The 27,967-nt window shown below is 47.7% G+C and overlaps 1 protein-coding gene and 1 long non-coding RNA gene across 8 annotated transcripts in view; one reads left to right on the plus strand and one right to left on the minus strand.

Moving 5' to 3' along the window:
- Positions 1-16,971, plus strand: part of LOC311606013 (uncharacterized protein) — a 63,766-nt gene extending 46,795 nt beyond the window's left edge. For all 6 annotated transcript variants that reach the window (XM_084796947.1, XM_084796946.1, XM_084796950.1 and 3 more), the window contains one exon: positions 14,623-16,971. The gene's annotated coding sequence lies outside the window, so the exon portion shown is untranslated. The remainder of the gene's footprint in view (positions 1-14,622) is intronic.
- On the minus strand, positions 426-27,871 carry LOC311606014. 2 transcript variants are annotated; one of them, XR_014782154.1, is made up of 5 exons: positions 27,789-27,871; positions 26,583-26,845; positions 24,563-24,654; positions 23,625-23,738; positions 426-1,103 (listed from the first exon to the last, which is right to left on the minus strand). It is a non-coding gene; the product is annotated as an uncharacterized lncRNA (long non-coding RNA). The 2 variants fall into 2 exon arrangements; XR_014782155.1 differs by lacking the exon at positions 426-1,103 and having other exon boundaries at positions 16,968-23,738.
- Positions 27,872-27,967: the final 96 nt, after the last annotated feature.

Consider the following 27,967-nt stretch of genomic DNA (forward strand, 5'->3'; position numbering starts at 1 on the left):
GTGTGCACCTTAATCACCTACCCCTGCTACTCTTTTTCCTCTTATGTGTCTTCCCTTCTGTACCAGGACATCAATGTCAGGGAGGGCCACCATCATTCCATGTTCATAAATACAAGTTTAAAGGAATTGGCCAGCAACAGTGGCGCACACCTGTGTTCCCAGCACTCGGGGGGGGGGGGGGGACAGTCTGCAGAGGCAGGTGGATCTCTGAGTTCTAGGGCAGCCTGGTCTACACAGAGAAATTCTGTCTTGAAAAGCAAAAGCAAAAAACGAAAGAGGAATTGAGTGTCTTGAGTGTAGAGATGAAGTTTACAGTAGATAATTTTAGGGTGCAAGTGAAAAGGCTACTGGAGCAGTCTGTAGACTAACTGGGCAATACCTATGTCTCTAATCCAGGGAAGCACAAAGCTTTCTGAGTCTGTCTTCAAGTTAAAATGTCCTCCTATGGTTTGAATGTAAAAAGTCTCACTCACACCATCTGTTGCTAAACTTCTTCCCTAGGGGAAAATGTAAAGCATCATCTACCCCTCAATTGAGGTCCCAACAAGAAGTGTAGGCAGGATTCCACCAATGACTTTATTGAGCCTAGGTAAGAGGTGACTTACAGGGGTGTGGGCACTCCTCACCCGAACTAGCCACACCTGTAAAGCAGTCCTGAGTGCTAATCAGGCCTTTTCCCACCGATTCCTAGATGGAGCCCCTGCTCCCTTCTTCGCTGGTCTTATGTACTTTATCTCCTGTCTGATGCCACCTGCAGCCATGCTAGGTGGTAAGGAGCAGCTGGATACTTAAGGAGCATCTGTTGGGGTGGGGCTTCACCAGCCCTCACTGTCTTTTGCATGCAGGCGCAAATGAACTCCCTGAGATGGCATTTGCTTGTCTCTCATGACAGTCACTCAAGACACAGTCCACCCCCATCTCTGGCTCTTACATTCTTTCCGCCCCCTCTTCCGCAATGGTCCCTTGAGCCTTGGAGGGGGTGACACAGATGTGTGACTACGTTTTCTCCCACGCCATCAGGGGAACATATCCTCGTGGCTTTCTGTTCTTCCCTCCGTGTCCAGAATGCGGCAGGTGGTGAGTCATGTGGGTGGTTTCTCCTACTACAAAACACAAGCGAGGAAAAGAACAAAACACAGGAAATGAAAAAATACCCAACAGACACAGAGTGTAGTAATAGCCTGTGATTGTAAATACAAATGTGGAGATGCTCTTGAGCTGGTATATCATTAAGCCAATCAATAGCAGTTGCTTTTCCACTGGAGCATATGACTTCCCTTTTCACAGGTGTGTCTATGTTCTCAGCACTAGATGTGAATTTCCCCCTGTAAAGCAAGCTGTAAGTACAATCAGAAAGTTGCTTTTAATCCCTAACCACTTGGTCCACTATGCATGCAGGATCTTAGTGGAGTAAGACTGTTGGTCTTACTTTTCCCCAGCATTCGTAGTAGCAGCTTCTGGCACTACAAAGCTAGCTCACAGGGATGGGACTATTGATCGCAGTCCTACCTTTTGGAAGCCAAATTATACATCCTCTTCAGCAATGGGGCCTTATTATTCAGTTCTAGGATGAATCCAACTATGGCAATCACCTTTATTGCTTTGGGGCCCTCTAGGGCCTCTGTGACCAACAACTCCTGGTGAGGTAACTCACCCCTAGCACTGGGATTCCCAACTAACTGCCTTCTAGTTAATTCCCAATTAACCACCTTCTAACTAGCCAGCTGATGAGCATCAGTTTTTATCAGTTGGATACTTTGACATTTGCCAGCTCAGGCTCAGGCAGACATTTCTCAAACACACTGGTGTGTATCACTTGTGCCTTACCCAACCGTAAAGCTCTCGGGAATTCCACAGACCCTTGGCTTTGCATTCTTCGTGAAGCAACTTCCTATGCTCGCTTCACCATGAGCACTTGGATGTCAAACGTCTCTTAAATGAGCCTCCAAATCTGTAAAACACTCAAGGGTGAGGGCTATGCTCTACCCACGTAACAAAGCCTTTATTCAGAGGAGTGACAGGGCTACCATCTCACACTGAACAGGGGGACTGTAAGATAATCTTGGTGAAGTAGTTTGAAAGTTCATTGTCATCTGTTCCAAGCAAGAGTCTGCAAGTGACTGAGGAAATACTAAAGTAAAACCTAAGATCTGACCCAGCATGACAAGTGTCTCCCCATTAGAACCAGCCATTTTCTACACGTGTGTAGCAGCATGGCTACAAGGCACTAGCTCTGTTAGCTTCCCACAGCCCTCAGCTGCTCTCTCTGAGCCATTCCACTCCCACACCCTGGAAGCTTCCACAGAGCACAGCCTCCCTGCATTTCTGCACCCCTCTCGTAAGCTTGGTGGGGCTGGTTCATGCTCTTCATCCCTGCTGCAGGGCAAAGGGTAAATGAGCCACACACCCCCCCTCCTGCTCAAATTGGTTGTCTGGGTCAGAGAGACTTGAGGTTGGAACAGCAGCTGTGGCTTCTCTCCCTACCATGCCTGCCTGCTGGCTAAGAACCTGGCTGGGCAAATTCTCCTAAGCTCTAGCATTGGCTTTTGCAGGAGGAAGACCCCCTTGCTTAGTCTGGAGGTGTAGCTGCCTCACCTGCACTGTGTTACCATGGAGGCCTTTGTGGCCTGTCATTCAAGCTTTACAGCTTTCTAGATGTTCAGTTGTGCAGCATGTGGCTTTCTGCCAGTTTGTCCTTAGGGATCGGCCACAGCACCACTCTGGCCGGTTTTGTCTTCGAATATGACAGGCAGCATTCCCTTCTCTGCATGGCTTTTTTCCTCATCTCTAGGCTGAGCTTGCACTTTATGGACAGTCTTCACGTGCTTGTCTGTGCTGCTCACATCCCCCAAAGCCTTTCCCACGTCATAAAGACCCTTGCTCCACCAAAGGCCCAGCAGTGCTGCTGGGACTCTACGCCAGTCTCCGGCATCACATGTCACTTGCCTCCTCTCTGGTCCTCCTGGTCCTGATGTGGACCCACAAGGACCTCCACTGCTGATGACCAAGCATCTCTAATGGGGTCGACAAGCCAGTCAGTCCATCAGGGGCTGGTTCCCCCTTACTCTGCCTTTGCCTGTGCTCGGTAGCTTCTGTGGCAGCTTCAAGGGCAGCTGCTCAGTTTTGCTGCTTCCACAGCACCACACTGACTCCCATCTCCCCTCATATCCCATAGCCTCACAAGCAACTGGGTACTCAGCTGAGACGAGAATTTTGTGTAGGACTCTGAGTCTCTTTTTATTTTTTAGGGGAGGGATTCAACTAACCTCATTGGGATGATCTTCTACAATGGGCACTGATGCACTCTCCAAGATTGTGACAGCTTTATTTGGGGCCCAGTCACTCGGGACACCACCTCATTTGTTTGAATGCTTGGTGTCTAGCAGGGGTACTGTTTGGGGGGGGGGGTAGTGAGATCCATCAGCAGTAGAGCCTAGCAGGAGGAAGTAGGTCACTAAGGGGGTGGAGGAGGCCAGCCAAAGCCACAGAGCCAGCTACCATCTTGCCAAGCCACCTGCTCTCCCCAGAACAACGCGTCCCCCATCCCCTGAAAACAGGAGGCATACATATTAGCCACTTCCTCCCTTAAGAGCTTTGGTCACAGGCAGAAGGAAAGCAACCAATATAGTCCTTGGGGACAGATAAACCGCTTTGGGTCATTCCTTGCTGTTAACTGGAGCGTTTCTTGCTGTGACATCACACATAATCATTGTGGGGAATATAAGGCACTTCCTGCGGCTGGATTTTATCCTTATGCTGCAGAGAAGCCATTGGTGGATGGAGAACAGCTGGGCTCCAGCATCGAGTATGATTGACTTGCATCTACACATGGGGACTTAACCTCTTTGTTAGGGGTTTAAATGTTTTTCCCCCTTCATCCACTTGTCTTTGCTTTGGACTTTCATTCATGGCTCATGTGTTTATTTCTCTTAATTGTTCCTTTAAATTGTTGTCATGTTGTACTGTGGTTTTACTTTTCTTATTTTAAGCCTTTACTGTGAGAACTGAAGACTTGCCCTGGACACTTCCATGCATGCATGTGGTATGTATGGAGTCATACGTGGATCGTGTTCATCTGTTCTGTTACATTGCAACAGCCCCTCTGTACGGGCCAAAGGCCCCCTCTTTTTATTAAGGTCCCACCTCCCCACCTCCCACCATCTATGCACTAGCTGGATTCACTGGATCTCTGGAACTGGCATGTTCCAGACAAAACCCCTATCTCCACGTATATTCCAGAAAAGGACAACATTTTCTTCTTGGTGGCTGAGCATTGGCCTCTCCCCTTGAATCTGCGTAGGAGCCCATTGTTGACAGTGTGTGTGTGTGTGTGTGTGTGTGTGTGTGTGTGTGTGTGTGTGAGTAGCTCTCCTAGGATACCTTGCTGATGCCATCGTGAACGTGAAGAACTTTTGTGAGCTACCAAGAGATCTCATAGCAGATCCTGCTATGCTGCTGTTGGGAGAGATTGTATTAGTCTCCCCGTCTTTCTCCCTATCTTGATATCTTTAAGTATTTTGTAACATCCTCCTCCTGAGTTTTGCATCACATCCAGGGTGTAGCATCAGAAAGGCAGTGGGCTGTGCATGTCTGGTAAATTCATAGGTCAGTGTTGGTATAGATGACCGTAAGTCTAGCAATCTACCCATTGCTTTCAGGATTTACAACTCTCTGTCTGGGATGTGTGTCAAAAGTCCCCAGTGGGTCCACTGGATTTTGTTTCTGTTGAAATAATCACCTTGTCGTGAGTTTCCTTTTATTTTAAGTCTTCTCTCTCCGAGTGCTTCAGGTCAAGGGTTTGTCAATTTTGTTCATCCTTCCAAACTCCCCACCTCTTTATTTCTTTGATCCTTGTTTCATCCTCTTAGTGTCCACTTATTCCCAGCTCTGGTCTTTCATATGCGTTGTCATCTAGTGCTTAGGGGCTTGGGTGGTTTTTCTTTTTCTGCTCTGACCCCAAAATGCATAACTAGGATATTTAAGATATCTAAGATTTTTATTTTTTAATGATACAGAAATTGATAGTCATAAGCCATAAACTTGCCTCCTAGACCTGCTTTGTGTTTTTTACATCTAGTACCACATGGTGGTGCCATTTCCCCACCTGTGAAGGGGCTCAGAGACAGCCTCTCAGATGAGGACATCCTCAGAGTAACTTCAAGATCTTATGAGGGGGATTTCCTCCTCCGGAGAACAGTCATAGGGGAGGGGAATAAGGGGAAAATGGGAGGGAGGGAAGAATGGGAGGATACAAGGAATGGGATAACCATTGAGATGTAACAAGAATAAATTAAAATTTTTTTAAAAAGATCTTAACAACACTGGCCTCAGGCTCCTTTTCAGAGGTGAAGCCCATCTACCTGAAGATCCTGAATAAGGCTGTCAACAAGCTCTCAGCCATCACCTTTGTGGTAGACCTCATGAGAGAAGTACAACATCCTAATATTATGAAACCATTTCAGTTAGTTAACACACCAGCAAGTCTTATTTGTGCCCAGAATTTGTGGCAGAGGGAGATTTGGTCAGCTTCATAGCAGCCGTTGGCCTTACGAATGAGGACACTGGCCTTACGAACCAGTGTCCAGCAGGTGGAGCCACGGTTCAGCACCTTCATAAGAGAAACATCAGCTACTGAGACATAAAAGCCAATAACATCCTAGTACATGGGGCTGGAAATACCAAACTATGTGACTTTGGAATGGCCGTCAAGTTACTAGTGGCCAGGTGTTGGAGATCTGTGGCACACCTTGTTATTAAGCACAAGAGGTTGGGGAGGGCAGAAGCTACCACGGACTCGCCAGTGAAACGTTCTGCCTCAGCAATCTGGTTCGCTTTATGGTTGCTGGATTCCTACGACGCACCGTGCCATTCCCCTGATCATCATCTCCACAGAGTATTGGATCCCACCAAACCCCGCAGCCCTGGCAAACCTTATATTCTATTTTATTGTAGACCACAAATGAAGGCTAGCCATCAGCCACCTTGCGAGGTGCTATGTCTCAGTGGTGAAGGTTTGTCACTAAACTCCAGAGAAACAGTTTCCACAATTCCAGTGACTGTGATCACAGAAGCTGTCTGTAGTATGGATTATAAGGTACAAGAAATCATGCGAACTTAGGAAAGAGACATCTTAATGACGTCATGTCATTATAATATATAATATATAATTAATATAATATATTGAACTATTGACTAAGCAGTGGGTACATTTTTAAACAATGAGGAAGCTTGTGAAGCGCAGTTCAAACATGAGCCCTCACGTCTTCCTACCTGTGTCTTGCCCACTTTCATCTCATCTGGGAAGAACCAACTGTGGGAGGCGGATGAAAAAGGAGGGAGCAAGGGCCGTTCAGGGTCCAGCTTATATGACCTACAGTGGATACTGCACATCAACTGTCATCGTAACCTAGCTCCACAGAGTCATACTGTGCGTGCCGACAACACTTACACCCATTGCCAGTAGACTGAGAGGTACATAGCATTCAGTACTTTACCCCTGGACATCTTGTGCTACCTCAAGGACACAGATTGTAATTCTGGCCCAGCCTCATAGGATGATGCTGTTGATACCTAGAGCGTGAACACCAGTTTTCAGGAGACTGACAATGACATCACAGTTAGTAACCTAACTCTTGATGTATTGTGCCACCTGGAGGATATGACCTGCCATTGTAACCCAGTCCCACAGAGTGATGCTATGTGCTGATAGCATCAATAGCACTTTGAAGGAGATCTACCTGAGGTCCAGTCAAACATTAGCTGGTGATATATCATCCACGGATCCTCTCCAGGATCAGAAAAATGAAAATGAAAAAAAAAAAAAACCTGCCAGAGGCTTGTACTCCTAGGAACCATCACCAGGTCCTGTCATCAGCAAGAGTTTGCCTCAAGGGGCACTCACAACCTCCAAGGCCACCAGACGAAGGGGCTGGAAGGCGATGCGGAAACAGATTAATCACGTTTAGCAGGTTTTGTTGTTGCCTTCCTGCCCCAAAGGAAAACAGCATAGTCCCTAGGTAAGGGACAACCAGGAAAGAAAAATACAGTCCCACGGGAAACACGGGACGCATAGCCACCAACATTCACCTGTGTATTTTATCACTGCTTTTTAAAATGCCCCTTTCCATTGACAGGCTGGACCCATTTATAGGACACGAACCTTGAGATGCCGTTCCCCTTAGAAGTTTTCCTCTTATGTCTCCCTTATGTGGGTTCAGGAAAAGTTGAAGCAGAAGTAGACAGCAAAGAACGGGAAAGGAGGGAGGGCGGGAGGCAGAGGGAGCACAGGTCCAGAAGGGAGGAAGCTGGTGGAGAGCTGTGGTAGAGCAGGCCTGGCTCAGTGCTAGGTCCTGTCTCTGTCCACGGCTCTAGCAGAGTTCTTTTCGTGTGTTTTCTTTCAAGGGGTGAAGTGCAGGCCCACTGTCGTTCAACCACAGGGCTCCGTTCAGCCTGGTGTGAAGTGACAGCCATAGGAGGGAGCTAGGCCAGAACTCGAGGAGGTTGTGTGCCCAAACACCTATCTCCAAGTGACAATGGGAATCAAGGCACTAGCTTCTCCATCTCTCCTGTTGCCGCTGTGTCCCTTCCCTTCAGGTCACGGCTCCCTCAGCACTCCAGGCTAGAGACAGATGTGGTCCACATGGCTTCCATGTGATGAAGCTGCAGCCCTAGCTTCTCTGGGACACTAGGATGGAACACCCACAGTGAGAGAACTGAGCGCTCCACGGGGCACAGGGCCTTCAGCAGCATGCCCCCTCCCTGGACCCACATTATCACTGAGCAGCTGGACATAAATACAGAAATGGTATAAGCCATAGGAGCAGGAGAAGGGGCAGGCAGAAGAGGAGAACAATGGCAGACAGGGTAACTGGGACATGGGGAAGAGAGCGGAAGCAGAGGAAGAGGGGAGGAAGAAAGGGCGTGGAGCAAGGTGAAGGAGGAGAGACCGTCCAGTGCAAAGTCCAGTCAGAGGTGAGGAGAAAACAGTAAGTATGTTGGGCTCAAGTAGAGGTCATGGACAAGGATGGGTAGGAGCAAACAACCCCGCCCCAAAGAGCAGAGCTAAAGGATACGGGGCATGGTCCCCATCACAGAGGGTCCCAGCATGTGCCAACCATCCACAAGGAGGCTGCTGCCTTGGAAACCTGCGGCTACAGTAAGCTTACCTCCTGCAAGCTGTAGCAGTAGGATGTACCAGGCTGGGAGAAGATGGATCCCGCAGGATCCTCCCGCAGGACCTCCTCATCCTTCCCCTCCTCCTGCCTGACCCACCACTGTGACAATCTGCCATCTGTTGCTGTCTCCTCAGCCTCCTCCTTCCCAGCCTGGCATGCCAGCATGGCATAAAGTTTGTGCCATCAGCCAAGCCACCGGACCACATCACACTCCAGAGCCATGACTGCCAGGTAAATTCCACACAGCCACACCTAGGAAACAGGGCCAGAGACACCGAGCAGCTTGCTTGTGGTGCCAGATGAGGCTTGGGTCAGCAGGTGCCCAGGGCGCTAGCCCTTTGGCTGTTGTTATGACAGGGAGTCTTGGTGGGGAAAAATCAGCAAGGAATCACAGGATCTAACTGGCTGCTGCTATCAGACTGAGTCTTTGAAAGGCGCAAAGGTGCTGCTCAAGAGGCCGGAGGACATTTCTGTGGTATGGGCACATCCGGGTTGCTTCAGAGACATTGCCAGTTCCTTTGAAAACCAGAAGCAGGCAGCAGGCTGAAAAAGTCAGCTTGCTTACCCGACTGCTTGCCTATGATGCTGTTTGGTCTTTTTGTTTGTTTTTATGAAATTCTTTCTAGGTGGAAAGACCTGCTCTAAAATCTGGGTGATTTGAAGTGAGAAGACCCTCCCTAAATCTGGATCATTTGTGGTCAGAAGACCCACCCTGGATCTGGGCCACACCTGGTACCAGTCTACATAAAAGGTCATAGAAGAAGGAAGTTTGTGCTCTTTACTTGTTTGCCCTCACTCTCACTGTCAAGTTCATCTGCCCTGCTGGGGAGGCATCCCCTTTACTGGTATTTAGGACCAACTTCTTTGGGAGTCCAACTTAGACTGAAGACTAACTGAGATAGCCAGCCTTGTGCACTGAGTCATTACCATATTCTTGGCCTCCTCATCAGAAGACAGCCACCATTGGACTAGCTGGATCACAGTCTGTAAGTCACTCTAACAAGCCCTCCACACATATCACTGCATCTAGAGATCCAGGGTCACTAGGAGCTACTGTATACCATGCTCTTAACACGCATCCTCATTGTGGAGGCCACAGACACCTACCTCACACAGGATGAACCTTCTAAGAGATGCTAAGTAGTTGCTCTGGAACTCAGGTTGGTCAGGGACCCTCGTCACTATAGCCAGGCCTTTGGTCCCAGACACAGTGCACTTTGGCTCCCAAGGCTGGGATCTTGGAACTCCGAGGTCAAGACAAGAAAATTCTCAGGAGCCATGTTTTCCTTTCTTTGGCTCTTTGGAGACTTCTCCCTGGGAGAATTGTGAGTGAGGTAAGGTACAGGAGGGCCCAGGGCCGGGTATGTTTGTAAGGAGCTGTCTTTGAGTGGGCCTTGCTGCTGTCTAGCCTGGGCAGGTCAAAAGGGAAGGAGACAAGCACTGTGCCTACTGCAAGTGCCCCTCAACTGCAGCTAAAATGCAGGCGATGCTCTCTGTGGAGGCTGAAGGCCTTGGACCTAGGAATATAGAATATTGTTCTATTTGTCTAGAACACTCTTCCTCTTTTGTCGTTTAGGTGAATGGTCTTTCCCCCATTCAGCATAAAGGCCTTTCTGGCCCAGAGGAGCCACAACAAGGTTAAACCATGCATCTGAAATCAGCTGATCAAATGTACAGAACCTCATTGTTCAGTCAGGCCTGTGAAGTCAGAAGACACTGTAATTGAACATCGAGGGCTGCCATGTGAGTAAGTGCAAAGCCAAAACAAGCAAAGGAATCCTTGTAGCAGGTGAGGAGAGCATGGCCATCATTTGGAAGGCACTGTCTTCTCTGAACACAGAAAACAAGGTGGGATTATTCAGGGAGCCTCAACATATTTGTAGATTGGTAGGTCTACTCCTGAGCATGCTCAGTGAAGGAGGCCATCACACCCCTGAAAATGCTCAGTTTACAGTCAAGGAACGCATGCTTAAAAGAATGGACAGGGACGGACAGAAATGCCTCATGGTATACTCAGTTTGCAGTATAATTTTGAAGGTTAAAATAGTGGAAGGAAGTCTGTGGTTTATAAATTACCCCAAACCAGAAACTGTATTGGAGAGCAAGGAGACTCCATCCCTGTGGTTATCAGATGCTGCATCAACCCCATGTCTTTTGGAAGCCCAAGCTTCTGTTGAGGGTCTCAGAGGATAAAACTGTGATAAAACTGTCTTCTTCTGAGGCCCACAGGTATCCATCACACGCTCTATGGCTAGTGGGAACAGTATGTGTTCCAGCAGTGCCGTCAGTGAGGGGCTGCCACCCTTTAAACCCATCTATGATCCAAGAGAGTTGAGCCTGAGTGCACATGTGATGAGATCTGCCCAAAAGCCAGAAGTACAGAAATTCAGGGCTTGAATGAAACACTATTGAAATGCCCCTTTGTGAAGAGCCTGGAACACATTGGCACAGGAGACAACTTCCAGAACAGAACACCAACAACACAGGCCTTAAGGTCAGCAATTAATAAATGGGACCTCATGAGGCTGAGAAGCTTCTGTAAGGCAGGAGACACTGTCAAAAGAACAAAGCGACAGCCTACAGACTGGGAAAAGATCTTCACCAACCCTGCATCTGACAAAGGTCTAATATCCAAACTTTATAAAGAACTCAAGAAATTAAATACCCCCAAACCAAATAATCCAATTGAGAAATGGGGCTCAGAATTAAACAGAGAATTTTCAACATAGGAATATCAAATGACTGAGACACACTTAAAGAAATGCTCAACATCTTTAGTTATCAGAGAAATGCAAATGAAAATGAGTCTGAGATTCCATCTTACACCCATCAGAATGGCTAAGATCAAAAATTCAAGTGACACCACATGCTGGCGAGGATGTGGAGAAAGAGGAACACTCCTTCATTGCTGGTGGGAATGCAGACTAGTGCAGCCACTTTGGAAATCTGCCTGGCGCTATCTCAGAAAACTGGGAATAGAGTTTCCTCAAGACCCAGCTATTCCACTCTTGGAATATATCCAGAAAATGCTCCAGCATACCGCAGGGACATATGCTCAACCATATTCTTAGCAGCCTTATTCATAATAGCCAGAACATGGAAACAGCCTAAGTGTCCCTCAGTCGAAGAATGGATAAAGAAACTGCTACATTTACACTATGGAATCCTATTCAGCTATTAAAAGCAAGGAATTTCCAAAATTTGTGGACAAATGGATTGAACTAGAAATGACCATAATGAGTGAGCTAACCCAGAAGCAGAGAGAGAGAGTCAAATGGTATATACTCATTTATAACTGGACACTAGCCCAAGAGGTAGGTCCCATGAAAGTCTTCACTTACCAGATAAGTGGGACAGAGGGGAGGACATCCTATTGAGATTCTAGGTGAGAAAAATATAGGAGATAGGGAAATAGATGGATCCAGAGGGTCCTAGAAACCTACAAGAACACTATGATGGGCGGATCTGGGCCCAGGGGTTCTGCTCAATCTAAGGCACCAACCAAGGACAATACATGCAGTCATCATCAAACCCCTACCCAGACCTAGCCAAGGGACAGAACATTCTCCACAGTTAAGTGGAGACTGGGGACTGACTTTCACATGATCTCTGGTGCCCCATATTTGGCCATGTCCCCTAGATGGGGAGGCCCGATGGCACTCGGAGGAAGGATAGCAGACTACCAAGAAGAGACTTGATACACTAGCATCATATTCAGGGGGAGGAGGTCCCCATCAGTCACAGTCATAGGGAAGGGGAATGGGGTGAAAGCAGGAGGGAGGGAGGAATGGGAGGATGCATGGGATGGAATAGCAAATGGGATGTAATTTGAATTATTTTATTTTTCAATAAAAATGCCCCTTTATCCCCTTTATCTTCTCTAACTAGCAATACACCTGTATCCATAACCTTGGGAGGCACAAAGCTTCCTGAGTCTGTTGCATCTTTACTGCTGCTTTTATTATTAAAGTTGACAGGCTCACTGATGTCAGCATGTGGAATTTTCATGGCTGTCTCATGTGTTTGAACACTTGGAATCCAGCAGGTAGTACTGTTTGGAACACTGTGGAGTCACTGGAGGTGGAACCCAGAAGGAAGTATTGTGTCATTGGGGAAGCAGAGAGATTGCCAATGCAACATTTCTAGCTACAAGCCATGAGCTGCTTCTCGTGCCTTTCTGTCTCTTGAAAATCTGAGCCTTCCTTCATAAAGTTGACTCTTGTTAGAGAGTTGATCACAGCCATGAGAGAAGTTAGTATAGTGACTGGGAACAGTAAGTGAGGAAAATACCACCACCACCACCACCACCACCACCACCACTGTTTTGCAAAGGCTTGACTGGTCCATTTCAAGTGACATGACAGAGAGTCATTGGGAAATATGCTAGACACCAGTCCATATGAGACATTGCCTGGGGCTGGGATTTGTCTTATACTGCAGAGAAGCTGGTTGGTTGGCTGGTGAGCAGCTGGACACAGCTGTTTCTGATAGACTTGAACGTTCCCAGCCTGCTGAATCATGTTGTTTCCCAGAGTTTTAGGTATGGCTTTGGGAGTCTTTTATCAGCCTTTATTTGGGTTTTCCCTTTCTTCATTGTCACTTTTTCTTTTTAAAAACTCACCTCATTGCTTTTTGTCTTTTTGTTTCAAAACATTTGTGTCAAATCCAAAGGAAACTCCACTCTCCCAAATTCTGGCAGTTAGACAAAGCCAGCATTCCTCAGGAACTTGTGAAGCCAGCTTCCCTCTATCAGAGGTGCCATTTCCTTATCGCTGGCAAAAGGGACACATGGCTAACTGGAGTGCCTACTAGCAAATCAAAACACATGTCGGCCTCCAGGCTCCCTCCATATCACAAGTATCCTTATACGTTTCAGCGTTCACTGCTGGCAACCTGCATCTTCTCACCCCAACCCTTGCCCTAACTGGCTCCAGCTCATGGGCTTCCCTCCTGCTGCTACTCATTTCTACTTATAACCCTGCCAGTTTGGCTATGCTTTCTCGTCTTTTCTCCCCCTCTTAGTCCTCTCTCTCTCTCTCTCTCTCTCTCTCTCTCTCTCTCTCTCTCGCTCTCTCTCTCTCTCGCTCTCTCTTAGTCTCCTTTGCTCACATTCTCTTTGCCTTCATCTCTTCCTCTCCCCCAACCCCTACTCTCATGGCCAAGTCCAGTCTTCTGGCCATGTTTAGTCTACTGCTTTTTCTCCCTGCTATGGAGTCTTCCAGATGCCTCTGGCTGTACTCTTCCTCTTATCTACAATAAAAACCTTCCACTCAACCACACCTGGGCATGGTCATGTCCTCAGTTTATTGATTTGTATTAACATATGCATATTAAGGTAGTCATCACGCCTGACTGTACTACCTCACTTTCCCCACCCCCATCTATGTGACTGATGCTCTTCCTGTTACTAAACTAGAGCTCACTCGCTGCTCATAGGAGATAAAAACAGGAATATTATGTGTTGGTAGAACTGGCCTGCTTCATGGAAAACTATTTCTAGATCCATCTATGTTCCTGAAAATGGCAACAGTTCACTCCTCATTGTGGCCCAGCAGGGGACTCATCTCCAAGTCTGTTTATAAGTTATGCTGCTGGTCAATTTGTGGGTGTACTGTACTCATCCTTGTACTCCTGGGTGGAGCCATCTTGACAGTGAAGGAAGGTTTTAGTGTGTTGTTGAATTGGATGTGAGGGATCAAGGGCTCTCGTTAGTGATATTCACATCTATGTTCAAGGAAATTTGCTTTTCTTTTTTGGTCCTTTTTTGGGTTTGGGAGCAGAGTAATATAATACTAGCTTTGTGATTGTTTTGGAGGTGTTCCTTCCTATCTTTTTTTTCATTTTTTCCCTTCCTGTCTTATTATGGAATATTTTTAGCACCACTGGTGTTCTTTCCTCTCTAGCATCTGGTAGAGTCAGTAACTCCAGGACTCTTGGGTTCTTCTTTGTTGGGAGCTATTTTTATTATTAGTTCAGTGTTATGTATTATTGACCTGTTGAAGTGTTTTTATCTAATATTTCAATATTTGTGTAAGTCTAGCAATTTCATGTTTTCTAACTTAAGTATAAAATCTCAAAATATTACTGGATCCTCTGGAGTCAACCCTGAAAGCCACTTTTTGCTGTAGCTGATGTTTGCCTTGGTTGTATCTGTTGAAACATCACCTTTTATCTCTAATTTAATTGTGTCTTCTCTGTCTTGGTTAATTTGTGTGTTTTCAACCTTTTACCTTTCTCTTTTTTCTCTGTGTTGTGATTTGAGTGTTCATTTCATCAATTCTGACTCTGGTCTTTTCTGTCTAACTTTTAGCCTACTGCTTTGGGACTTGGGTTATTCTTATTCTCCTATGATCATGAGGGGCATCATTAGGTTGTTTGGGGTATCTCAGGTTTTGTGATGTAGAATTCATAGCGATAAACTTCTAATCGGCCTTATATTTCATCCTAGCATCGTGTGGTGCTACTGTTTCCAATAATAATGTGGTGGAGACGGAAGCAAGCCTCATGGCCAGCCCAATGAAGACAGCATCCTTCAAAGTGATTACAGAATCTACTGTCCCTGGCCTGTGGTGCATTTGCTGAGGCAAAACTGGCTTGCCACATTCCCACATGCACATGTAACTGTCCAGCTCCTGGAGAAAACCAACAATGACTTGTGTGACACCGCCTCTGAGGCAGACCTCATTAAATCATTGGAACATCATGAAATTCTTTGACTTGGTTGATACACTGGTAGCCACTTATATGATAAGTGTGTGTCAGGAGAAGACCCAGCGAGGTGCATCAAGGAGCTGGGCTGTACAAAGGGGGAGAAGGCAGGATTCATTTCCCAGCAGCTTGCGTTACCAGTTCACTTCCTACAGGAAAAGACACATGACCACCAGGATATAAAACTAGAAAACATACTAGTGGATGCAGCAGGAAATGCAGAGTTTTGTGGCTTTGGCATGGCTACAAAACTCTTAAATCTGCAGGTGCTGAGGAAGGTGTGTGGTTCTCTGTTCTATTTAGCCCTAGAAAACTTTGAGAGAAATTCACACAATGGATTTCCACCACAGATATTTGGAGTTTAGGAATACCCTCTGTCATGCTCACAGGATAGTTTCCATACTTAGAAACAGCCCTTTCAGGTATGCAATAGCTCATCACCGCCATAGCGTGTCATCTTCCCCACCACTTGTCCAAAACCAGCCGAGTTATTCCTGCACCAATGCTAATAGTCTTCCCCTACATCCCCTGTATGGGAAGGCAATAGGCTGCCTTATGGAATACCCATTCATGTGCCTATAAAGAAATAATTCTCATGGCCAGGGAGACCATGCACATGATTGAATACAGCCTTGAGGATGCTGTGTCATACGTAAAAGACAGGTTACTAAATGAGGGTCACAGCAACAGTCAATATAGTGAAACATCAAGTGAGCTGTGGGGGAAGCTTCTGGCAACTGTGAAGCCCTGTTTAAAAACTAGCTCTGAAAAACACCTTTTGCAATAGCCGATGTTTGCCTTGTCACTGGAAGCAAAGAAAGGCTTTTGTCAAGGGAGGATGCCCAGGCCATCAGGGCCACAGTCATATGTTGGATCACATATTGTCAGGGATGGGCCAGCCCTTGCTCTCACTCTCCCCTTGAAGAGGAGAGTGAGTGAAGCCACCTTTACAATCTTTGTATCACCTGGGAAGAAACACGTGCAGGAGGAGGATGAGGAAGGGTTGCATAAGGCACAGCATACCTAACACCCCAATGCTACCTGGAGAAGACGCCCTGTCAGGTACTGTAGACCCAGAAGGCAATGCTATGACTGTTGACATCAACAGCAGTGTTCGGAGGGACACTGAAGTTGACATGACTTTGGGTGATATCCTACTTGAAAATATATCCTCCCCAGAGTCAGTCCAGGAAGCAACAACCACAACGTTAATTGACAAGAACTGGGTCTTGTCCGCCCCCACACACCCAGTGACCACCCCCAGGTTGTTCTATGGGCTCTAGTTAAAAGAACTCAAGGCCTGGAAGAGAATGAGGAGGTGAATTACCTGAGTGCCTAGAACATTTTGCTGCTGCATGAGCCACAAATCCTTGTAGTAAGGGCAACAAAGAAATGAGAGTCCCACAGGAAACCCAGCAGGCCAGGCCACCAAGATGGACTTGTCCTCTGTTTTTAACTTTGATTTTGGAATGTCCTTTGCATCGACAAATTGTACCCATTCATGGAGTAGAAAACTTAAGACATCAGTCACACCCTGGAAGGAACAATGCCACAGCGCTCCCTTTACATATAACCATGGAAAGCTGAGCAGACAGCAGAGCATGGCAAGTAGAGGGTTGGGGAGGGAAGCAGGCAGGAGAGTTTGGCAAAACGGCTCATAAAGAATAATTATATGGAGAGCTGGGCCACATCAGGCCAGCTCAGCACTAAGTCCTTCCTATGTCACGGTCACTAACAGAAGCCCTTTCATGTGTCTTGCTGCCTTACAATGGTGAAGGAGACAAGACCTAGTTAACTATAGGCCTGGTATGGATGGATAGTCACAGGAGGGAGCCAATCTGGGACTCCAGGGGCTGGGTGCCCACACAGCCGGGGCACAGGCTCCGGCAGCCATCCTCCAGTTAGTGAGCCTCTGCTTCCAGCTTTCTGATCCTTCATCTCATCACCCCCAGCCCTGCTTGCTGCACAGATAAGTGGCCCCATGTGATATCTCCCTGAGGGAGGCCTACCTCCCCAGCTCCTCCAGTGCCTGTGGCACCAGGCACTCACAGGGCCTGGAACACTTGCCCCGAGAACTGGACTCTCTCTCTCTCTCTCTCTCTCTCTCTCTCTCTCTCTCTCTCTCTCTCTCTCTCTCTCTCTCACACACACACACACACACACACACACACACACGGCGTAGGCTTCCCACCAGTTTGTTCTCTTCATCCCCTCCAGCCTTCTCTCTCACTATGTATGTCTAGTCAGGCGGAAAGGGAAGAATATGGGGGAAGAGAGAGAAAAGGGAAAGGAGAAGTGGTGAAGGAGGAGTAGGATGTGACCTGGGGGAAAACAGAACTACAGAACTGAAGAGAAAGAGTGTGCTGGGAAGGACCAGGGACGCTGGCCGAGCAGGAGCAAACTTCCCCCTGGAAAGCAAGTTGCAGGGGGCAGGCCATGGCCAGCAAAGGGAGAAGGGGGCTCGGTCCTGATGTGTCCCAGTATATGCTAATTAATGTACACCAGTAGAATGCTGCCCTGGAAATTGGCTCCTGCCCTGGGGAGCTGAGGAGGAGAGTGGGGAGTGTGAGGAGAGGAGGAGGAGTGAGCTGGAGAGTGTGGGAGGAGCCACGTCCTTCAGTGCAGCCTGCTCCTTCTCATGCTTGAGCACGCTATGGTCAGATCTGCCAACATCTGTATCTTTGTCATCACAGCCTCCTTCCTCCATGCTCCCCACGATACTGGCTCTCCTCATCCCATTATTCTAAAATGTGTATAATTTCATATCCTAAAAAGGAACTCCTCTACCTTAGTTTGACTGATGTGATCTGAGTTTTCTGCTACACCGAGTCAAGGCAGATAGGCCTTGCCAGGCATGGGACCCAGCATGGCTTCCCCAAGGGCAGCAGTCAAGGGACTACTTTGTACCTCAGGGTTCAGGCTTAGGAGGAGACCTTGATAGCCATGGAGCTGCAGGGGTTAGGCACGGGTACTGTGTGGATCCCTGCTGGGCAAGGGGTCTGCAGTGTTCTGGGCGCCCTCCACAGAGGGAGTAGCTTAAGTCGGCAGAGGCTGCCCAGCAGGCAGGGAAACTAGAGGCCTAATCCGTGTGGGTCATGTACCTAAAGCTAAGCTGGTGCCCACTAAGTATCCGCCTGTGGTAAAAGAGTTTCTGAAGCCTGGTCTTGATATAACACTGGTCCATGTTAATACACAGGAAGCATAAGTCAGCTTATCCTGGCCTGCCCAACCCAGAGACTTGCTTTGCTGAAGAGCAGTGGGAGACTTGAGGGACTGCCGAGGTGTGGCTACAGATGACCTAACTGGTCCTGTTTTGCTTCGTTTTAGGCTTCTGCTCTGACTCTCCGGGTCTCTATGAAGTGGTGGCTCACACTGAATGGAGTGGCTGGATCCCAGCCCAGCCCCTCTATGGCACCACGTTCCACCAGCCTGACCATCTGGGGAGCCCCATGTGGCCCCACACGGGAAACAGGGCTAGAGGCGAAAAGCAGCTTCATTGTGGATTGAGAAGGTTTGGTGGGTGGGTGTCCGCTGGGGCAGACCTTTGGTTCTGCTCCGCATTAGTGAAGACAGAGCTGGGAAGGGGAGTGAGTTCTTTGCCTTCCTGGGAATGAGTTAGGGGAATCCAGCACCAGGTGCTGGTCTCATAGTGACAGTCACTCTCTGCAGGACACTGGCCTGCCTTGTGAAGGCCTTGCCGTGTCCACACTTCCCTACAGAAAAGGCACGTCGGGAACTATTTCCTACAAAGAATATGGGATTTGAACTTGCGTCTGCCAGGCCTTCCATCGGGTCTCCTCATTCAGTCACTTGTATTGCAGGAACATTAGCAGGGCTCTGAGAACACTGTTTGCAATGGCTGATGTTCGCCTTGTTATTTGAAACAAAGAGGGGCTTTTGTCACGGGATGATGCCCAGGCGCTCAGGCCACAGTCATAAACTGGATCACATATTGTCAGGGATGGGCCAGCAAAGTAAAGATGTATGTCTGTTTTTATGTGGGGCTTTTCCTCCTGCAAAGATCACTCCCCCACCTTGCGACATCAGAGGTGTCAGGGTGGCACTGACTTCTCCGAGTGCGGCCCACACAGGCCTTTGGTTTGCTACTTGAGAGCAGGGAGTGAGGTGAGGAAGCAGTCCCCGAACCAGGCACACTCATACACTGCTTCTCTGAACCTTGCTGTTGAGAGCCCACGTTGTCAGCATTAGCCTCTGGGTACCAGACTTTTCCCATTCACAGTTCCATTGCAGCCCACGGACTTCTGCCTCAAGACAGAGGACACACTAGGGACCTTATCAGAGACATGGAGGACCTGTTCGTAGGCAAAACCAAGTTTGGCTAATCACTGGGTAATCTCTGAGCCAGGCATGTGCCCCTAGCCATGATGTCCTCTGTGGCCCCAGGCTGGGTTTGGAGTTCACTTGTCAGCTCCACAGATCCACCAGCCTTCCTTTCTGACCTCAGTTCTGCGGCTCTATTTGATGTGTTCGGCATTGAAACTCTCTTCACTCTGTCTCAGCTGGACAAGTGTAAGGGAGGTCGGGGGTGGAAGGACAAAGGCTCCAGGGTGACGTGTTGGTGGGGGGGGGGGCCACTTCTGACTATCTGATCCCAGAGCCTGACGCTGGGAAAACAACAGGGCCAGCCAAGCCAAGCCCAACCTGGAGTCAGAGGCCCTGCTTGGTGTGTCTACCCTGGGATATCACAAAGCAGGGAGACAGGCTTTGTAGCCCGTCTTTAGTCTCTTAGCCTCTGACCAGCAATGAAAATGAGCTTGCTGTTATCTGCAGGAGCTGCAGCCTCCGTCCTGGGGAACATGGGACTTTGTGCCAGGCTAGACACCTGTCTGGAATGGTCTTCCTTTTTGACAGCTGCCTGGCCACGCCTTATACTTGTAGGTGGGGCCACCTCTGTACAGCAGCCAGAGTTTCTGAGCCCTGTCGGCAGTGGATGATGCAGAGGGTCATCAGACACCTTTGGTTGAGGGCTTCCCACTTGCTGAGGTTTTGGTAAGACAGCCAGCCCTTCAGGGGCCTGCAGGACAGTGATCTCCCATGAGTGGTGACAAGAGGGCTTCTCCAACACCAGTTCCTGATTAAATCTTCACCCTTTTACCCTAAAGTATCTTGGATCCTGGAAGAGTATTTATTCTCTTGGGGAAAGCATCACAGTGGATGCTGAGTGTTGCAAAGTCCCCCTTGGAATCTGTCTGCATTTTCCTGGAAGAGAAGTGTCACTCATGTCTCTCATCCTATGCAGATGTTCCTGAAAAACTCACTGAAGAGCTCCAGACATGTCCCTTCCTGATGATGGGAGAAGCCTCTAGAGTTTGGTTTTCCCTCCCTTGAAGAGCCTTTTGTTTGTGGTGCTGCTCTTGTTTGGAACCTGAATTTGGTCCCTAAAACCCATGTGTAACCATCTCAGGCCTGCCTCACCAGGTCAGCCTGAACTAGACAGTGAGTCTATGTCTCAGAAAAAGAGCAAACAAGCACATCCCATGATTCTCCACAAAAGATAAAACACACAAGACCATCAAGTAGCCAGCTCATAAGAGACAGAGGAATTCTGACCACTGTGGCAGCCAGTGAGTCATGCAAGCCACAGCTTCTGTGACAGCCGGCTCAAACAGGTGGGATGTTCACTGTTAGTGACTTGCAGCCCACGCCTCTCCCAGATTCACGATGCCAAGGTGAGTTTTAGTTCATTGCTCTGTCTCTGAACTGCTTGGGTTGGGAAAGACCCAAGCTTAAAGCTTAAAGCCACTCACAGCCCAGCCCCTGAGGCTGGGCCTTGGGATGGAAGGAGCCACTCTGAGAACCATGGAAGCAGAGACACTGAGCAATAAAACTGCCCATCCCACCTCACTGGAAAGGCTGCAGTGCCTGAGGCAGTGTGAGGTGATTCAGACCCTGCCAGACTAGCTCATGGGAGTCATTAGGAACACCTTGCCAGTCAGCCAGGCCACTTCCCTTCAGTACTTCCAGGGCACCAAGTCCCATGTGCCTTGGGGCCTTTGCTAATAAGCACTGAGCTTGGGCACTTCCCTGCTCCCTTCAGTCTTCAGCTCCCCGCTTCTGATCTTAGCACAAGTCAAGACAAAACCTCAGTTTCCCTGGTCCCCAGGCTGCTCACCATGACAGCATTGATAATACCCTAACCTGAGTGCCCGGGCTCTCCCGAGTCCTGTGAACTGCACGGAGCCTGTCCTCTGCCTCCAGCCTGCCCTGCTCTTGTCCAGAGATGCAGGAGAAGCCTGTAAACTGTCTGCTGTGGACTAAACTCGGCTTGTGGAAGATGTGGGGAGATGAGAACGTAGCCACCAAAAGCTGCCCTTGTGGCACAGCAGACAGCTCTCTAGACAGCATTCTTGTAAAGCAGCATGAGGCCCTGCATTAGACCCCAGCAACCCAGCAGGGCAGCGTGCGCCTGTCATCCCACTTCTGTGGAGTTGGAAGCAGACAGACATTGGGACTCCCCGTGCACGTGGTGTAGACTAATTGTCAGGCTCCAGCTTCAAGTAGAGACTGTCTCAAAAAATAAGGTAAAGAGTGACAGAGGAAGAGACTTGATGCTGACCTCTGTCCTATGCTCACAAGACCAAGTACATGTATGTTCCCTTGAACACATATGTAAACTCATCCCTGTACACAGACACAGATGACAAGGCAGGGGTATAAAGAAGAAGAAGAAGAAAAGAAAATCATAGGTTAACAGTCCGTCTTTCAGAAACAAAATTCCTCATGTGTGTGACATGTTTTTCTTTTTTCTTCTTTTGTTGTTGTTTGTTTGTTTTTCCCGAGACAGTCTTTCTCTGTTTTGCCTTGGCTGGCCTGGGACTCACTTTGTAAACCAGGCTGGCCTTGAACTCACTGTGATCCACCAGCCTTTGCCTCCCAAGTGCTGGGATTAAAGGTGTGTGCCACCACGCCTGGCTGATATGTTTTTCAATAATTGTGATTTTGTCAGGATCATTCTAGTGAAGGGTTCCTGCAAACCTGTGGTTGAATCTGACACTTGTCTCATTAGATGTGTTCATTACGCTTAGCTTGACTCTGCTAAGTAAAGCACACATGTGCCACACATTCTAACCCAGAATGTGAGTACCATCCAAATATCTTGAAGTGAGTTATCATTGACTTTGACCCTGCTTAGGATGGGTAGATGGATGATGAAAATGAGTTCAAAATGCTCAAAGAGAAAGGTTCTGTAGTCTTGGTTAAAAAGACAGGCCAACCAGTCATTATGGAGAGGGCTGTACCTCTGCTAAATAGATGCAGCAGCAGGCACCATGTTAGTGTGAGGAACCCTGTGAAAAGTAACACAGGAAGGGCAGAAGCCTGAGCTATGCAGGCAGAGAGGCAACGTTCCCTTGCCACACACACTACGACTTCTTCAGGCCCTCAGTGGGTTGCAAGATGCCCCCACAGTGGAAATATGGCTCACTGCTCTGAATCCAATGCTTCTAATATTTTTATCCCAGCACCCCCCCCCCCCCCACTAAATGTATGCTTGGCAGAATTAATCATCACAGTATTCTATTTTTTTCTGTTTGTTTTTAAATATCTTTAGGAAATACATTTTATTCTATTTGTATACTTTAGAAATGATTATTTTTAAAATAAAACAGGAAACTAGTGCATGTATGAGTTTCCTACTTTTAGTTTTATGTAACTATTAGGCTACTCATACATAATATAAAATACTAAAATGGATACTAAAAGCTTAATTGGTATCCTTTTTGCTCCCTCACCTCATGTGTCTTTCATGGTGACTGAACTATTTTACAACTTGTCAATCACAGAAAGCCAAGGAGCAGGCAGGAGTATGCCTCTGTAAATGAAAATGACTAGTGACTGGCCACACCCTGGTGCTCTCTGGTTTAAATCCTTTCATGTGCATGTGTGCGACCGTGAAGGCACGCCTGCATTATGCGTCTCAGTGCTGGGACCGGTATATTTGTACGTGGCGCCCGATTCACAGACACAAGGCTCAGTGAGCCCGCATTCTCTATGACGGGCCGATTGGCGCTATCCCAGCATAAGCTCACACCATGTACTATCATGTGCTTGCTCATGCTTCATGGACCCTCCCATGCTCACAGAGCACGGACGATGTCCAAATGGTTCTAATACTTCAGGAGATGCCATGTTCTTTCCTGTTGGCATTGCCTCCTCGATGAACTGCCAAACAGGAACCTCAACATAGGACATAAGGATAGTATCTGTGCCTTCTTATGATCCAGAAACAGGATCGAGAGATGCCATCAGTGATGGCTGACTGTGGGTCAAGACATAAACAAAGTGGTTTCATGGGCTTCCAGGCCAGGCAAGTATGTGAAGCATGTTGCCACCCTTGCTCTAGTCAACTACTCAGCTTTGAGGCTGCTTATTTCCCCACATATATGCTTGCAGCTTCTTATCCATCTACCTGGATTAAGCGCACGGTAAAACAGGAGAAGCATGTTCCCGTCCTGTGTGCGCCCATGCTGGGGTAGGCGCAGGGCAGGGATGGCGGGCAGGCGACATAGGAGCCCATCCTGCTGGGCCCACATGTTTGGAAGATGGTGCATTTTTTTTTTCCTGCTTGCTCGCGTTAGTTTCTGGTTTCTTGATCTTCTACTACGATGCCCCATCAGTTTCAGGAGCACAAAAAGCCAAGCCGCTGTTGGGAGGAGAGGAGAGGGAACTGGAGCCCTCTCATAACTCTTGTGCTCTGTCTCACAGGCTTCCGAGAGCTCCTACCTGGATCCTGGGTGTCCGGAGCTCTCCCCTCATTCGCTGCTCCCCGGCACTTGGGTATCAGGTTGAAAGCCCACCTCCTCTGAAGGGCAGGGCACTCTCCCTGGCAGGAACGATCTGTAAGGGATAAAATGCATGGCTAAAGAAAACTGCCAGTCCTGAGGCCACACTGTCCTGCTGTTATTACTCAGCTGGTATTAGTCAGCCACATCGTATCTCAGAAAGGACTGTTTGTTTAGAGCGGCAGTTGCCCCAAGATACCCCGCTTTGCCTGAGCAAAACAGTTCCCCCCAAAAGAGGTTGTGAAGACAGTCTTTAAGACCGTCTTAGCCTGAGCGCACTCTCCACAGCGGTATCAACTTCCCTATTCCCAAACTCTGCTCCCTGCTCAGATAAGAGTCCTGACTGGCTCGCCCCCCGCCCCACTTTTTTTTTTTTAATAGAAGAGAGCTTCCCCTGCCATGTGCTCTAATGAGAGCAGCCGCATCTGTTGAGGTCAGACTCTTCACTCTTTCATACCTTTTGTTTCAACAGCCTGTATACTAAATATAACATTTTGGTGCCCAAACCTGGGAGAGCTTCTAGGGTCACTGCCCACTGGTGGCTCTAAGCACTCCTTCTCAATTTCCTTACTGCCCTTGTGTAGTCCTGGGACCCAGTCCTTCCGGAGCACAGACACACCTGGTGATCTCAATATGAAGGCTAAACCGCCGCCAATGTTCTTGAGATCTCTGATCTTTGAGGCTGCTGTCCCCTCCACCCCCCACGTCCCCCCCCCCCCCCGGGAGCAATACTTGTCCCTAGGTGACGTCTCTGGCTCTATGGGCTTTCTTGGAGTTCTGTGTAAACCCAGCTCATAATCTTGGGAGATGGCTGGACTGCTTTCCTACTTTCCTCGCATTTTCTCTCCCCATGCTTCTCTCTCTCCCTCTGTATCTCACCTCATCTGACCTCTGGAGAAGAGGCTCTCTTCCATTGGATCAGATCACACAGTCAACACAGCCAACAAGTTGGACAAGGGAACTCATGAGACCTAAATCAAGGGCGCCCTATTAGGTCTCTGGGACTCCTGGAGCCTTCCTCCACCCCCATTTCATCTTGAGACTCACTCAGTTGAAAGAAAGTTCTGGGAACTTTCTACAGGCCCCATAACCACTTGACTCCTAGCTGGTACGATGTAGGCAGCATCTCTCCTATTTTCCAGACATGTTTGACCGCTCAGAGGATTGAGACCAGCGACTCTTCTTTGACTCTCAATACAGGTTTGGCATATATATATATAAATAATCACTGGCAAGAATTTTGACCTTTGGATTTTGATTTGATTTTAATATGGTCTGCAGTACATACAATACCTTCTGCTACCCTTACCCCCATGTCTCTTTTCTGTCGTCACTCTTGTCCGTCTTTCTAAACCCAGTTCCCTAAACACTCTCTCTGATGTTCATCTGGCCGATACAGCCCCTCTCCCAAGGCAGCTGCCAGCATTCCTGAGACGATCCTCCTCTGTAGCTCAGAGAAGTGGAGCTGCTGTGAGGTAGGGAGCTGCCGCCATCCCTGCCGCAGCATCCTGCTGCCTGTTTCTTCTGCTGCCGTCCCTATGCCCGCTCCCCCCGCCTAACTGACATCAAATGGTCTTTCCTCCTCAGTCGCCTTACTTCCATACGTGACTGGGTTTGTTTCTGCCTAGTCTAACAGTGTGATTACTAAGACTGCCCAATCTAACAGTATGATTACTAAAGATCTCTAGGTTAAGTTTCTCTTTCACAACAAAAATTATAAAAATATAATTGCAACAAACAATAATGCTCATAAATCTTAGTCTATTACGATACACCTTATAAATGATTAAGGATATACAAGCTGTCTGTTTATATATAATTATAGTTTGTTTCTTTACATCCTGTATTTAGTGCCAAATTGACTTAGCAAATTCATTTGTCAATGCTCTTCCATGTATAAGAATGAAAAGATGTTTAAATATAAGATTTATGCATAAAGATTAAACTTCTGGAAGTTATGAAGGTCTAAATTGTTTTAATAGAAAAGGAAAAGAAACTAGGAAGCTTTTGCAAGTTACGAAGGTCTGAGAAAGCCATTTAAGGTGCGTAAAGGATAAGACAGGTAATATATATAAGGTACTAAATGTTTTAAGGTCTATGATCAAGAATTACCAAAACTGGTTAAAATGTAAGTCTTGTCAAGGTTTATTTAAGAGTATATGACTATTAAAGTACCAAATAGTAGTTAAAAGTGGCAGCCTGGTGTAACTGATCTTCTGGGTGTTGGGTAACCACAAGCAGGCTATTCTAATATGGTCAGAGGAATTAAAAGGAAAAATGCTTCCCTCCTACCCTCCAAGGTCAATGAGGTCCCAGGGACTGTGAGTCATCTCTGGAAATGTTCTGCCACTATGTTTTCATCCGTTCTCTTGTTCAGGGAAGCCAGGAGACCCCACTCAGTGAATTCTAACCAGAATCCAGCCTACTGAGAAGAAGGTCACCACAGACGGATGATCTCTTCCAGGGGAAGCCACAGCCGGCCTGAGAACAGCCTTTGCCTTATATACTTGGACAACTGGTAAAGAAACGCGTGAGGAGTCAGAGGCCCCTCAGAAGCCCAGTGGCCCCTGAAGACTAGATCTTTAATTGGCCCTAATAGGACGAAAACCAAAACTAATTTAGGCTTCCTAGATAGTCGTTAGCACCAAGCAAGAAAGTATTAACAAAATTAAAATGTTTCTTTAGCAGATCAAGGGACTGCCGTCCTGAGACACTATAGCCATGTAATGTTATGCGGGCAACTGTTTCCCACTAATGATTCACCTACACACATGCACACACAGCTCAGATATAGGACAAGACCAAATGCCAAAAACAAAACAAAAACAAAACAAAAAACAAAATTGAAAAAGCGGGCCTATCTTCTTAAATGCCGAGGGCAAATGAAAGCTGTGCTTACCAGCTATGGAACGCCAGCTCTCTCTGGAAATCCTATTTCTCGCGCCTGTAGTAGCTCCCTCTGCACCTTAACTTCAGGCTACTCTAGGTAACCTTTACACTTTAGATTTCAGGACCAGCTTGCCAGCTTGCCACTCCCCCAAGCGTCGGTGGTGACTTGAGGGGTCTGCACTGAACCCGCACTGACTCTGGGGGGCACCGCTGTCTTCCTAGCCCCAGCGTTCGTCCACCCATCTACCGCGCTTCACTTCCAAACAGTTAAGCCTGTGTGAGCAAGACTGTATAATTAGTTTCCTTTCCATATTTTTGTTGGTTTGTAGCAATGGTAGAAGCACCATTTCCTGTGAACTTAGACTGTTTGTTAGCTCTTGGTATGTTGTTTCGTTTGACAGGTTCACTGTTGTTTTCCACATGGAGAATTGTATCCTCCGGGACTGTCAATTCTAGGTGCATCCCAATTTGGATGATTTTAATTCTTCCTTTCTTCCCTTTCTTCCTCCTTTCCTTCATTCCCCTCCCCTTCTTCTTCTCCTTTTTTTCTTTTTGTTTTGTTTGTTTGTTTGTTTGTTTTAAGACAGGGTTTCTCTGTGTATTCCTGGCTGTTCTGGACTCACTTTGTAGACCAGGCTGGCCTCAAACTCACAGTGGTCTGCCTGCCTCTGCCTCCCGAGTGCTGGGATTAATGGCGAGAGCCACCATTCTTTCTTTAACCATTTCTTTCTCAGTTGGAAACTACATGTTTATGAAATTTACTGTGTACATCATGTGTGCAGGTATTCTTTGTGTGGAGGTGTGTGTGTGTGTGTGTGTGTGTGTGTGTGTGTGTGTGTGTGTGTGTCTTCTTGGGGTGTCATTCTTCAGGCTCCAGCCATCTTGAATTTATTAAAATTCTCTCTCTCTCTCTCTCTCACTCTCTCTCTCTCTCTCACTCGAGCTCTCTCTCTCTCTCTCTCTCTCTCTCTCTCTCTCTCTCTCTCTCTCTCTCTCACTCTCTCTCTCTCTCTCACTCTCGCTGTGTGTGTGTGTGTGTGTGTGTGTGTGTGTGTGTGTTTGAATGTGCATGTGTGTGTGTATATACATGTGGATGTCCTACTATGTGGGCCTATGTCTCCACAGAGAAGCCCTGTTTTGGATGTGTGTGCGTTGGAGGGCCGTTAGGATAAACACAACGATAACCCCAAGGTTTTAAAAAGTCAAATCGCTCTACCTCAGTCTCCTTCCTCCTCCATCAGCCTGGCCTGGAGCAGCCTCTCTGACCAGCCTCAGCTCCTCACTGTCCCCGCACGGCCATGAGGCCGTGGGCAGCCTGAGCGTCGCTGAGCTCCGCAGTCAGTGGTGGCAGCGAAGTGAGGGGCAAGAAGGCGCTGCAGGTCCAACGTCTGCAAC

This window comes from Acomys minous (genome assembly GCF_964271855.1).
Source record: "Acomys minous genome assembly, chromosome: 9".
In the NCBI taxonomy this organism is placed as follows: domain Eukaryota; kingdom Metazoa; phylum Chordata; class Mammalia; order Rodentia; family Muridae; genus Acomys; species Acomys minous.